General features: G+C 44.9%; 1 pseudogene; it reads right to left on the reverse strand.

Annotated features, from left to right (window-relative positions):
• LOC130525990 (dynamin-1-like) overlaps window positions 1-12,218 on the reverse strand; it is a 42,438-nt pseudogene that overhangs the window by 19,613 nt on the left and 10,607 nt on the right.

The following is a 12,218-nucleotide window of genomic DNA, read 5'->3' on the forward strand; positions in this document are numbered from 1 at the left end:
TGAGGACTGGACACCCCAGGATCCGATGCCGAGCGTCCGAGGGGTGGGGTTGGTGGAGGGCTTAGCCAAGGAGTGAGAGACTCCTTAGAATCCGTGGGATCCAAGCGTTGGATGAGTGAGTCAAAGTCCAGCCTGCGAGGCCGAAGCCGACGTTGAGGGCGTTCCGCTTGTGTCTCATCCTCATCCCACAGATAGGAATTGCTCGGATTGTCAGATCCGCTCTTGACGCTTCTGTTGGTAGACATGCTCTCCTTAGTGTTTCACTCCGGTAGTGGGTAACGTATGGTTCAGACGAACGTCTTTTATACATTTGAGATATGGGTGTGGGCTTACACGAGGGAGGACTCTTTTTTTCGTCACCACAGTGTTGTTCCAAAGACGACAATGGTGAAAAAATTTTGTGATTTTATCATCCATTTCATGCATCTTTTCGATCCATGCTGCAAGAGGTAGAGTCAACACGTTGCTGAAAACCCCACAGTCTGAGCTAAAAAGATCCAAGACAAAATACTGTCTCGGTTTCCCTGACATCTCTTCCATCTGCATCTTGTAGCTAGCACGATAGAACCATCTTCCCGTACCCGAGGTTTTCGTCAACCAAATGCTCACAAATGTTTGTTCTGTGGAAGGTTTCTGTTCTGTGTTGTTTCTTTCTTCACAGCCTTCTTCAGTCACACACACCATTCTCGGTTTGATCAGTTTCAACACACCCCAGTCATTGGAAGACATCGTAGCCGACAACATAGGGCCCTCACTGGAAGATTCTTCCCGCTGATAGAGAATCAGCTCCCCCGTCTTGTAACGGAACACATACCCAAAACTCCCTGTTTGACTATAAGGCTCCAAAGACCATTCTTGCTGCAAAGGCTCAGAAGGTGACGCCTGAGAACGCTGTACAAACACCGTGGATTTTTCAACTACTTTTCCACACAATTCTCTTATAACGGTCACAGCCGTCTCACCAATCACGGATGTAGAACTACTCATGTTGTCCACAGATGGCTATGCCAGGACTATGGCAAAACTGTTTTGTAACTGTTTTGTAACTGTTGCCCTTATTTAAAAAAGGCGGGCAAGGTACGGAATGGGGGGGGGGGGGGGGATCCACCCTCCTCCCTTTTTAACTGTTTCCCTTTTTAAAAAAAGGCGGGAAAGGGAGAAAGGCGGGAAAGGCGGGAAAGGGAGGTGGGGTGGGGGGGGAACAGATGTGGGCGGGTTCAGGGAAAGGTCAACCTGTCACTTTGACAAGAAGTACCCCATTTCTTCTCTTTGGTGATTTACGGAGAATTTTAAAATTACGTAAATGTGCCAATGACTTAACATTAATCAACCAAATTGGAAACCATGCCAAAACTGTCTTTTTATTTGATTTTATCTTGATTTATTTTATTAGGGGATCGAGGATATGCCCGGGTTGTTGACACCACTGACCAACCCTCAGACTCCACAGGAGTTTTATTCAATCAGATGCATGCGCGCAGTCGCTCCACCATTGAACGCACCATCGGCATGTTAAAGGGGCGCTGGATGTGTTTGGACACAGAGCCACAACCCCGTGAGGATGTGCGTCCTGACGCAATGATGGGGCCAGACTGCAGGCACGCGGTTCACGTTCGAGCGCGATTAATTGCCCGTTTGTGAATAAAATGCATTATTGTCACAATCCGAGCACAGCTTTTACACGTTTATTTTTTTTACATTCTTCTTTTTTTACATTCTCGTTGATTTCTTTAAGCGTGTTGGCTATAGTCATCAGGGTTGAGGCAATTTTATCAAGCGTGTTAGCCATCCTTTCTTGATTGTTCAACACGGCGTCAGAAATCAGGCGTGGAGAGGCAAGCTTTGGGCATTTCGCTTTGGGCATTTTGCTGCTTTTTGCTCTGTCTACAGGGTCCTGCTGCAGTTCCTTTTATGGGCATTAGTGGGCGGTGACTTATGCTAATCGTATGTTAATTAGACTCACCTGGCACGCGCTTTCAACTTACGAACAGATGGCATTCATCAATCTAAGAACACAGCTGCGAACAATTCTGGGGCTTACGAACGCGTTGATGAATCCGACGTAGGGTTTTCTTAAAAAACTTCTTAAGGACAACTTAAGAAAGAATCTAAGAAGATTCGTAAGAACATATTGGTGAATCGGGCCCACTGTATTCAGGTGTTGGAGATGTTCACAAAATGCTTCGCTCATGTCTGCAGAACCAGAACAGTGAAAGTAAAACCAGAATATTCTGGCAATTTTGTATGGAGGGAAAAGTGATGATGCCAACTTTGTTTAAATCAAAACATCACTTACTTTGCAAAGCCAATGAAGTCATCATGGTTTGTAATGATGTAAGACAGCTCAATATCAATTACCAACATTACCTAAACAGAGAGACAGGCATTAGCATTTGCATTGCTAACAAACTAACTGCAGAAGTTAGGTGGACACGTGATCTTTTGTGCAACTCTCTCGGTCTCTGATGTGCTGAGTAACAATTCGCTTCATTTCCTCTCTGAGCATTGGATACTGAGCTAGCTACAGATTAAATAAAATATGTGAACGTGATGCAGTTACACATAGAAACACAGACATAGAAGCCAATCTGAAGTTGCTGGTGAAAAGTACAGTTCATGCAGTAGGGTTAGCCATGGAGTTTCACAAGGTTCTGTACTTGGACCAATCCTTTTAAACTTGGACATGCCTCCCTTACAAACATTGGGCCGCATTCACCAATATGTTCTTAAGAATCTTCTTAGATTCTTTCTTAAGTTGTTCTTAAGAAGTTTCTTAAGAAAACCCTACGTCGGATTCATCAACGCGTTCGTAAGCCCCAGAATTGTTCGCAGCTGTGTTCTTAGATTGATGAATGCCATCTGTTCGTAAGTTGAGAGTGCATGCCAGGTGAGTCTAATTAACATACGATTAGCATAAGCCACCGCCCACTAATGCTCATAAAAGGAACTGCAGCAGGACCCTGTAGACAGAGCAAAAAGCAGCACAATGCCCAAAGCTTGCCTCTCCACGCCTGATTTCTGACGCCGTGTTGAACAATCAAGAAAGGATGGCTAACATGCTTGATAAAATTGCCTCAACCCTGATGACTATAGCCAACACGCTTAAAGAAATCAACGAGAATGTAAAAAAAATAAACGTGTAAAAGCTCTGAAACCGGTCTCTTATTTTTTCTTTTTGAAGTGAATCAAGACTGTTAGACTGAAATTGTGACAATAATGCATTTATTCACAAACGGGCAATTAATCGCGCTCGAACGTGAACCGCGTGCCTGCAGTCTGGCCCCATCATTGCGTCAGGACGCACATCCTCATGGGGTTGTGGCTCTGTGTCCAAGCACATCCAGCGCCCCTTTAAAATGCCGATGGTGCGTTCAATGGTGGAGCGACTGCGCGCATGCATCTGATTGAATAACATTTCCTGTGGAGTCTAAGGGTTGGTCAGTGGTGTCAACAACCAGGGAGCCAGGGCATATCCTCTATCCCCTAATAAAATAAATCAAGATAAAATCAAATAAAAAGAATGAGGCCCATTATTTGGAAGAATGGAATACATTTTCATTGCTTTGCTGATGACACTCAGCTATATTTATCCATGAAACCAAAGCAGACAGAGCTTCAGACCTGTCTTAAAGACATAAAGTCCTGGATGTCTTCAAATTTCCTCCTCCTTAACTCAGAAAAAACTGAGGTCATGGTGTTTGGTCCTGAACCTCTCAGGGATAGATTAGATCACATGATCACTGTAGCTGGTATCTAGTTTAGCATTTAGTATCTGTGTGAGGAATCTTTGAGTAACTTTTGACCAAAATCTGTCCTTTAACTTAATGATCCCCGACCTTTTTATCACCGGGGACCAGTCAACGTTTGACAATTTTACTGTGGCCCGGGAGGGTTGAACTGTCAGATAAGTGTGGTTGCGAAGACTCACAAGTGCTACTCTCTTCTACTCTCTAAACATCCTTTCTAAATAAGATACAGATATGCCACAAAAACAAATATAAAGAACATTTTATTTTCATGAACATTTTAATTCACAATAACGACAAATCAATGTGCTTGTTTCTCTGCAACGAGACGGTCTCAACCTGGCAGTGATGGGAGACAATGACACTCAAAGTGTGTTGCTTATGCCCAGTCTACTCCGTTGTTTTGTTTTGGTTGCTATCACTGCAGAAAATTCAGCTTCACACAGATAGGATGTCAGAAATGACAACAGGGTTTTCAGTGCTGTGGTGGTGATTTCAGGGTATTCTGCCATTATTTGCTTGCTTGTGGGTTCAATTTTGGCGTGTAAGACATAACCGAGAGAATCCGGTCATTCCTCAAACGGTTTTTCAAAATAAAAGATCGTTCAGACTCAGCTAATACATAAAATGGAAATATTTAATTATTTCTTGTGTGGCCCGGTACCAATCGATCCACGGACCGGTATTGGTCTGCGGCCCGGTGGTTGGTCCCTTTTTTCACCTGAGAAACATTACAAAGATCAGGAAATTATTGACAGAATGATGCTGAAAAGTTAGTCCATGCATTTGTTACTTCCAGGCTGGACTATTGTAATTCTTTATTATCAGGAGGTCTAAATAATTCTTTGAGAAGCCTCCAGCTGATCCAAAATGTTGCAGCCAGAGTTCTAACAGGTATTGACAAAAGAGATCACATAACTCCTGTACTGGCATCTTTTCACTGGCTGCCCATTAAATCTAGAACAATTTTTACAATTCTTCTTCTGACTTACAAGGTCCTCAGAGGACTAGCTCCATCTTACATGGAGGACCTAGTGACACTTTATAACCACAATAGACTGCTCCTTTCACAAAATTCTGGTTTACTTGTGGTCCCCAGAGTCTCTGGTAGAATGGGGTGCCGAGCATTTAGCTACCAGGCCCCTGTGGAACCAGCTCCCTGTCCAGGTACGGGAGGCTGACTCTATCTCAACTTTTTAGATTAATCTTAAAACCTTCCTCTTTGAAAAAGTGTATTGTCAGTAATTCTGTGGTTCCAGTTATTATTCTAGTCAGAAGAATTTAGAGGGTCTAATTATAAGGTTAACATCTTAGTTATGCTGCTATTGGCTGTGGCTGCCAGGGGCCACAAACGTGATCACCTGACAGGCCTCTGTCAACCTTTCACTGCTTCCTATCCTCTATTCTCCTGCTGACCCACTCATTTCTTATACCAGCAGTTTGTTATAATTAATGTACTTGCATGATCTCTGCCTATTGTCTCTTCTACCTGTCCTCCCCCCTCTCCTCCCTCTCTACCCAGCCCCCATCAGCAGGAGGGTCCCCATATATGAGATTGGTCCTGCTCAAGGTTTCTTCCTGTTAAAGGGGAGTTTTTCCTTCCTGCCACTGTTGCTTGTTGGGGTCAGGTCCTAGGATTCTGTAAAGCACCTAGAAACAATTTTGATTGTAACAGATGCTATATAAAGATTGATTAATTGAAAGAAAGAAAGAAAGTAAGAAAGAGACATATCTAAAGTATGAGAGAACTTCCACATACACAGTGGCAGAATTTTACAGGGCGGTTCCTGCTTTTCAGAAGTGTTAACCAGCTCTAAACTTTCATGCATCAAAGCACCTGTACTGTGTGACTGACCCTCCTACCAGAGTCGTGATCCACAGATCAGCACCTTCTGAGTACACTGCCTTACAGTGTTGACCAGCTCGACAATCACCATGTCCACACATTTCTGACATGGTTCTTTGGTCTGAGCAATCAGACGTTTCACGATAGTCTCAAAGGCCATATTTGGTGTGAAAAGACCAGTCCTGCAAAGATGACAACACATGAAGTTACAATTTGGTACACACATTCTATCACATGTTCAGCCTGACTTCAACTTGCCTTATTCTGTAGATGTTCTTAATGACGTAACTGATCTCTTTGCGTAGAGTTTTCTCATCACTCTCCAAATGAAATCACACACACACGCACCAGTTTCAATCCAACAGGCTGCTGTCTGACAGAGTGTGTCTGACAGTGTACATGGATGTGCATGTGTTACCTTGACCAGCTCAAAGGGAAAGCGTTCATGGAAGATTTGATTCATCTTGGCTCCTCCTGACAGCTCGTACGTGTCCACCTGATCTCCAGATCCTTCAATACACTTCTAAAAAGTCCACTGCAAACTGCTGTACCATCCTGTTACAGAAACACTTATAATAACACACACTAATATAATAGTTTTCTCTTCTTTAGTTGCCATAGTTTTCGTTCTGGTATGTATTCATGTGATATGGAGTACCTCAAAATATATAGTAACATACATGGTTTATTGTGTGTTTAGTAATCACTGGATTGTACCGTATTTTCACGACTATAAGGCGCACCTAAAACACAGATTTTCTCAAAAATCGACAGTGCGCATTATAATATGGAGTGCCTTGTGTGTGGACTGAGTTCCAAAATCTGCTGTGCGTCTTTGGTGGGTGCACTACGGTAAACGCTCCGCCAATCGATTAGCGGCACACATCCGCGTAAGGATCCCCTAAAATGGCGCCGGTCAAGCGAGATGAATGAATGAGGCTTACTTTAAACTGCAGGTCATCAAATATGCGGTTGAAAAATGGCAGTCGAGCAATCTTAGTGTTTTCGCTTTATGAGGAGGCGGCATCTCTCCTTACGTGCGAGGACAACTGTTGCGCAACGGCTGCCCGCGGATTACCAGGAGAGGGCAACCATCTTCCTCACCTACTGCCGCGACAAGATAACCGCGCCCAGCCACATCACCAACATGGATGAGATCCCTCTGACTTTTAACATGCCTTTGACCCACAAAGTGGAGAAAAGGGGACCAGCGATACGCACAACGGGGCACGAGAAGTCGTCGTTCACCGTGGTTCTCTGCTGTCACGGAAACGGACAGAGCGAACACTCTTTCACAAAGACTATGAGGCAGCGGCGGGCAAGTTATGCCACCATATGCGGGTGGATTGTAGACGCATGGGCTATGATACCGTCTTCATGTATTGGAAGAGCTTTCACAAAATCAACGCTGAACCGGAACCGGTCGGTGAGTCCGATTCAGATGATTAAGAAGAGGAATTCGGGATGTTGGACATTGAAATAGTGCAGCTGTTTAATTCAGATACAAAAGATGAAAACTTTGATGGTTTTGTGGTGGAAGAATGAATATTTTGTTCAATCAATGTGTCGAAACTCACTGTTTTACTTCCATTGTCATTTTTTACTGTATGTTTCAGCATGCGCCTAATAATACGGTGCGCCTTGTGTATATTTTAAATACAGAAATAGCACACATAACTGAGACTGCGCCTTTTGATACAGTGCGCCTTATGGTCGTGGAAATACGGTACTGACTGAAGCAGAGCTTTCGTCTTCCGTCCTGGATCATCGGGTCTGAAGTTCTTATATTCTGCCACCTCCTTCTCAATGGACAGGAGCTGACTCTGAAGTTTGCTGCGTAACCCTGGCAGTGTGTCTCTGATGTGATTGGTCAGTTGCTTGGAGTAACAGACAGTGAGAGTCAGGTTATAGCCAGGAGGCTGCTTTGGTTTTTATCTATGTGCTCATCTATGGTGTAGTTTATGCATGTATGTGAGTCTTTCTACCTGACTGAGGACTTTCTGTAGGTGGGCAGTGCCCATGCGATCAGCCAGGTATCTGTATGAGGGGTGCGACAGGAACTTCCTCTCAGCCTGAAGTGCTGCTGTGATGTCTTTCTTCCCATCTATGTCTTTCTGCTGTGGTTGACCACGCCGATGTATCCTGACAAAGTTGAACTGTGTGAGGCGTCTGTGCGACATGATGATGTTCTAAACGTGTGACTACCAAGTCTGTTTCTGGACCCATATCATCTGATTACCTTATCAGACTGAATGGTTGGATTATTAAGTCTAAAATCATTCAGTACATCTCCAGAAGGTCCACTGTTCTGACTTCTGAGAACCACTGATCAGAAATGTCTCTTGCCAATAAGTTTCAACAAATTTCTCATCTCATCTTCTTAATCACTTTATCCCTTTCAGGATCACGGAAATCCGTAGAGCGGCTCACCCCTGGATGAGTTGCCAGTTCATCTATGACTCAGGCATGTCAAACTCAGTCCTCGAGGGCCACGATCCTGGCGGGTTTTCGAACCCACTGAACGCATTTTCAGCCTGGTAGGACAGAAAACCCGGAAGGATCGTGGCCCTCGAGGACTGACATGTGATCTATGTCATCTAATATGAGCATTTGTGGGTTTGGTACCTTGCTCAAGGGTACCTTGGCAGTGCTCTGAAGGTGTTCCGGCACCTTCCCCTACTACTGGAACACCTTCCATGTTTTGTCTCCTCTGGAGCGCGAACCAAGAACCCTCCACTTCTCAGCCTAGTTCCCTACAGACTGGGCTATCAACGCCCCGCTCTAACAAATTTCTGTCAACACCATTTCGCAGATTTGATCAGTTTGTGTTTCATATCAATGTATAATTTACTGAACACACCATCACATCAATATAGTATGTCCAAATGTCCTCAAGCCACTTAGAGAGCAAGGTGTGCCACGTACTTGCATACCTCTGAGTAATGGCAGCAGTTTGTTCTCCAGAATGTCTCTAGCATCAGTTCCTTCATCCATCAGGTCCAGTTTAGTGATGACTCCGATGCTCCTCAGACCTGAGCAGAGAAACACAAACAGCTAATTTCCTGTCTCTGCAGGAGGTTCAAGTCCCTACAACACCATACTGAGTCTTTGTAGTACTACTATGACCCTGTGGTGGCGCTAAATCTTTGGGGACTCTAACCTGATGGATGCACCCTTATCATCGTGTTCTTGTGTGTTACAAAATTAGCATTCGTGGCCACTTTTCACTCCAAACATGCCTACAGTCACACAGACTCTCCTGAACTGTTCATGGAGTTCTGATAACAGGTTTTAGATATGGGTGAGTTGTACTGGACCCACAACCTCGCTGCAGGACATAGTGGCAATAAAACCAGTCTCTCCCTCAAATACCATATGTGTTCTTTGTATGTTTGTGCACTCATGTGTGTCAACTAACAGTGTAAAAAAAGTCATCTCCCCTCCTCTGTGGACTAACAAAGGATTCTTCTTCTTCTCCCGGTGAGAGGTGTAAGTGGAAGACAGGGAGTGAGCTTCTGTAAAAGCGTTTGTTTCTGTAGTTTTGGTGCAGTTTGTTTTTGTATTAGTTTCGAGTGTGTGAGTGTGTGGGTATGTGTGGTGGCCAGGTGTGTGGCAGTCATGGCAGCCAAAGGCGGCTTGGTCAGGCTGAGCAGGAAACATGGAGTATAATTGGGCTTGGGCTCTCTGCTCAGCGTGGCAGCGGCTCTGGCTGTGGGGCAAATAATCGGACACAGCTCCGTAAAGTCCTGCGCGATGGTGCTGTTTTTAGCGATAGTGGAGCAGGTGAACATGTTGGTGGAGGTGGGGATCTCTATGAATGGGCTGTTTGTTCAGGTGGCTCCACTGATGCAGTGAGGATCACCTTCTCTAATGTGGCTCCCTTCATTAGTGATGAGTTTCTAGAGAACTGTGGTGTCACCCATTAGGAAGAGCCTATTCTGTCCAATCACACGTTAAAACAGTCTCTAGAAGGGCCTTTTTCCCACTTATATTATATATTCGGAAATTATTGATGCATCATGATGCTCAAAAGTTAGTCCAGCATTTGTTCCTTTCAGGCTGGACTATTGTAATTCATTATTGTCAAGAAGTCCAAACAAGAATTTTAAAAATTATTCTAGATTCAGTGGGCAGCCAATGAAGAGACACCAGTACAGGAGTTATATGATCTCTTTTTTCAATACCTGTCAAAACTCTACCTGTAGCATTTTAGATCAGCTGGAGGCTTCTCAAAGAATTATTTGTTCCTCCTGATAATACAATTATAATAGTTATACCTTTAGCAGTAAATAAGCTCATGAAGTCTCCACCACTAAGAGAAGAAGGGATACGTGAATCTAAAACACTGACTGTGGTTAATTTGGCCACAGTGCTGAAAATAAATCTGGGGTTATTCTGGTTTTCTTCAATTAAAGAAGAAAAATAACCTATTCTAGCCTTACAGGGGGCCTTTATATAAACTACCAGGCAGTCTTTCCAGGCTAAATGGTAGGTATCGATTTTACAAGAATAACACCTCCTTTCTAGTTTTTGTGCTTTCTGCTCGAGGGTCCTAATGTGTGAATTATACCAGGGGGCACACCTCATCTGATTTACTATTTTATTTTTCAGGGGGACAACAGAATCAAGCGTGATTCTCAGTGAGGCTGCTGCACCTTCAGCAATAGAGTTAACCTCTGCAGGGCTAAGATTATCATGATTGATTCCCGGAGAAGCACTTGGTGGTCCTGGGATTAGCACAGGGATCAATTCCTTAAACTTAGCAACAGCATTATCTGAAAGACATCTGCTATAGTAAGACTTTGTTCTTAGTATAGAAGAATCCTTAATCATAAATGTAAAAGTTATCAATGAATGATCTGACAGAAGTGGGTTCTGAGGGAGCACATGTTCTGACACATGTTCTACCTAAACACCATAAGTCAGGACTAGATCTAGGGTATGGTTGAAGCTATGAGTTGGTTGGTTTATCTGCTGGAGGAAACCAACTGACTCAAGTAATGAAATGAAGCCATTTCTAAAGTTGTCATTTACAACGTCTACATGGATGTTAAAGTCTCCAATGATAATGACTTTATCTGTTCTGAGGACCAAGTCAGATAAGAAGTCAGAGAACTCAGACAGGAACTCTGAATGTGGCCCAGCAGGGGGCTGATATAGAACTACAAACAAAAGTGTTTTTTCTGTCCTCCAGTTCAGATGGGTGATGCCTAGTGTCAGGCTTTCAAATAAACTGGAGCTGTGTTTGGGTCAGAATCAGAATCAGATTTATTGCCATTGTTCATGTAATACACAGTATTACACAAGCTAGGAATTTGTCTTGGTGTGACGCTGCGACATTCAACATACAGAAGACAACACTAGAATAAGATAAATAAAATAAGACATATATACAGTATATATATAAATAGTAAGAAATAGTGCAGGTCAATGCAGGAGTAATGTATTGTTCGTGAGTCCGACTGGCTGCTGTACATGGTGCTTAAGTGATAAGTCACTTGGTGTTCAGCAGCCTGATGGCAGAGGGGAAGAAGCTGTTCATGTAGCGAGAGGTTTTGGTCTGAATGGACCGTAGTCTCCTGCCTGAGGGGAGGGGGGAAAACAGTCCGTGACCAGGGTGGGAAGGGTCGGCCGTGATCCAACCTGCACACCTCTGGGTCCTGGAGATATACAGGTCCTGGATGGATGGAAGCCTGCAGCCGATCACTTTCTCGGCAGCCTCAGTCTGTCCCTGACGGTGGCGCCAGCATACCACACGGTGATGGAGGAGGTGAGGATGGACTCGATGATGGCCGTATAAAACTGCGCCAACATCCTGGGAGGCAGTTTGAGCTTCCTCAGCTGCCGTAGGAAGAACATCCTTTGCTGGGCCTTCTTGATGAGGGAGCTGATGGTTGGCTCCCACTTAAGGTCCCGGGTGACGGTGGTGCCCAGGAAGCGGAAGGAGTCCACGATGGTGAAGGGGGAGTCCATGAGGGCAAGGGGGGGCAAAGGGGCTGTGACTTTCCTGAAGTCCACAATCATCTCCACTATTTTCTGAGCGTTCAGCTGCAGGTTGTTGTGTCCGCACCAGGACACCAGTCGAGCCACCTCCCTCCTGTAGGCAGTCTCGTCGCCATTGGAGATGAGCCCAATGAGGGTGGTGTCATCCGCAAACTTGATCAGCTTGACAGACTGGTGGCTTGAGGTGCAGCAGTTTGTGTACAGGGAGAAGAGCAGGGGGGAAAGTACACAGCCCTGGGGTGATCCAGTGCTGATGGTGACAGAGTCCGAGACAGTCTTCCCCAGCCACACATACTGCCTCCGATCCGTCAGGAAGTGAGTGATCCACCTGCAGAGGGAGTCAGGCACACTAAGCTGGGACAGCTTGTCCTGTAGCAGAGCGGGGCGAATGGTGTTAAACGCAGAGCTGAAGTCCACGAACAGGATCCTTGCGTAGGTTCCCGGGGAGTCCAGATGCTGCAAGATGGAGTGAAGGGCCAGTTTGACCGCGTCGTCCACAGATCTGTTAGCTCTGTAGGCGAACTGCAGTGGATCCAGGAGGGGGGTGGTGATGGACTTGAGGTGTGGCAGGATCAGGCGCTCTAAGGACTTCATGACTACAGAGGTGAGTGCCACAGGTCTGT

Source organism: Takifugu flavidus, chromosome 5 (genome assembly GCF_003711565.1).
Source record: "Takifugu flavidus isolate HTHZ2018 chromosome 5, ASM371156v2, whole genome shotgun sequence".
Taxonomy (NCBI): Eukaryota; Metazoa; Chordata; class Actinopteri; order Tetraodontiformes; family Tetraodontidae; genus Takifugu; species Takifugu flavidus.